This window comes from Ovis aries, chromosome 3 (assembly GCF_016772045.2).
Source record: "Ovis aries strain OAR_USU_Benz2616 breed Rambouillet chromosome 3, ARS-UI_Ramb_v3.0, whole genome shotgun sequence".
Lineage (NCBI taxonomy): Eukaryota > Metazoa > Chordata > Mammalia > Artiodactyla > Bovidae > Ovis > Ovis aries.
In genome coordinates, this window is record NC_056056.1 from 145,358,234 (window position 1) to 145,360,321 (window position 2,088).

At 45.1% G+C, this 2,088-nt stretch overlaps 1 pseudogene; it reads left to right on the forward strand.

Moving 5' to 3' along the window:
- The first annotated feature begins 580 nt into the window (after positions 1 to 580).
- Positions 581 to 1,729, forward strand: LOC101110930 (heterogeneous nuclear ribonucleoprotein A1-like; annotated as a pseudogene).
- The last annotated feature ends 359 nt before the right edge of the window (positions 1,730 to 2,088 follow it).

A 2,088-nucleotide genomic window follows, 5' to 3' on the forward strand; every position in this document is an offset into this window, starting at 1 on the left:
CCCAACTGTCACCTCTTCTCTGTATTCATTACTTTTGTCTACTCTAAATATAATTGCTCACATCAATGAGCTGGTGAGTAAACTCACACATATCAAGTCTGCAATAAAACTGAAGTCAAGTTCAATTTCTTTGGGGGAGAAATAATGAAGTTAGCACCGTATTTCTGCTTGTTTCTTTAATGTAATTAGAGAGAACGTTTTCCTCAAACATTTTATTCTCTGAGAAGTTCTGCTTCTTCCAAGCACTTTAAAGTGCTTGATTTTGGATGCTGTGAAACATTACAAAAGTGCGTTATCATTATATGTTGAAAAATACTGACTTAAAAACTGGCTTCCCTGGTGGCTCAGATGGTAAAGAATCTGCCTGCAATGCGGGGGGCCAGGGTTTGATCCCTGGGTTGGAAATTTCCCCTGGGGAAGGGAATGGCAACCTATTCCAGTATTCTTGCCTGGAAAGCCAGGCATGACTAAGCAACTAACACTTTTTTTCTCTTAGAGATATATTCATTAGGTTATTCCTTTCTGCCCATGAATGCAGCTGAGTCAGCATTGCTGAAGTCTCCCCAGCTCCGCTGCCATCATGTCTAAGTCAGAGTTCCCCAAGGAACCCAAACAGCCACAAAAGCTCTTTTTGGAGGGGCGAGCCTCGACACAACCAACGAGAGCCCGAGGAGCCATTTTGAGTAACGGGGAATGCTCACAGACTTGTGGTAATGAGGTATCCAAACACAAGCATTCCGAGGCTTCCAGTTCATCAAATATGCCACTATGGAGGAGGTGGACACAGCCAAAATGTAAGGCCACACAAGGTGGATGAAAGAGTTGTGGAACCCAAGAGAGCCATCTCAAAAGAAGATTCTCAAAGACCTGGTACCCACATAACTGTGAAAAAGATTTTTGTTGGTGGCATTAAAGAAGATACTGAAGAACTTCACTGAAGAGATTATTTTGAACAGTATGGGAAAACTGAAGTGATTGAAATCGTGACTGACCGAGGCAGTGGCAAAAAGCAAGGCTTTGCTTTTGTAACCTTTGATGACCATGACTCTATAGACAAGATTATCATTCATAAATACCACACTGTGAAGGGCCACAAATGTGAAGTTAGAAAAGCCCTATGTAAGCAAGAGATGGCTAGTGCTTCGTCCAGCCAAAGAGGTGGAAGTCGTCCTGGAAACTTCGGTGGTGGTTGTGGAGATGGTTTTGGTGGGAATGACAACTTTGGTCACAGAGGAAACATCAGTGATTGAAGTGGCTTTGGTGGAAACTGTGGAGAGGTGGATACAGTGGCAATGAGTTGGCTATAATGGATTTGGTAATAATGGAAGCAATTCTGGACAGTGATTTTGGCAGTTACAACAATCAATCTTCAAATTTTGGTTCCATGAAAGGAGGAAACTTTGGAGGCAGAAGTTCTGACCCCTATGGTAGTGAAGTGAGGTGAAGTCTTTCAGTCGTGTCTGACTCTTTGCGACACCGTGGACTGTAGCCCACCAGGCTCCTCCGTCCATGGGATTCTCCAGGCAAGAATACTGGAGTGGGTTGCCATTTCCTTCTCCAGGGGATCTTCCCGACCCAGGGATCGAACCCAGGTCTCCTGCATTGCAGGCAGACACTTTAACCTCTGAGCCACCAGGGAGGCCAATACTTTGCCATACCATGAAACCAAGGTTGCTATGGTGGTTCCAGCAGCAGTGGCAGTGACTATCACAGTGGCAGAAGGTTTTAATTACTGCCAGGAAACAAACCTTAGCAGTAGAGGAGAGCCAGAGAAATGACAGGCAAGCTACAGGCTAGACCAGATTTGTGAACTCAGCCAAGCACAGTGGTGGCAGGGTCTAACTACTATAAAGACAACACGTATTTTAGACAACACTCATGTGTATGGGCAAAAACTCCAGAACTACTGCACTTCTGACTAACTGTATCAGTTCAGTTCAGTTCAGTTCAGTTCAGTCGCTCAGTTGTGTCTGACTCTGCGACCCCACGAACCTCAGCACACCAGGCCTCCCTGTCCATCACCGACTCCCGGAGTTTACTCAAACTCATGTCTATTGAGTTGGTGATGCCATCCAACCATCTCAACCT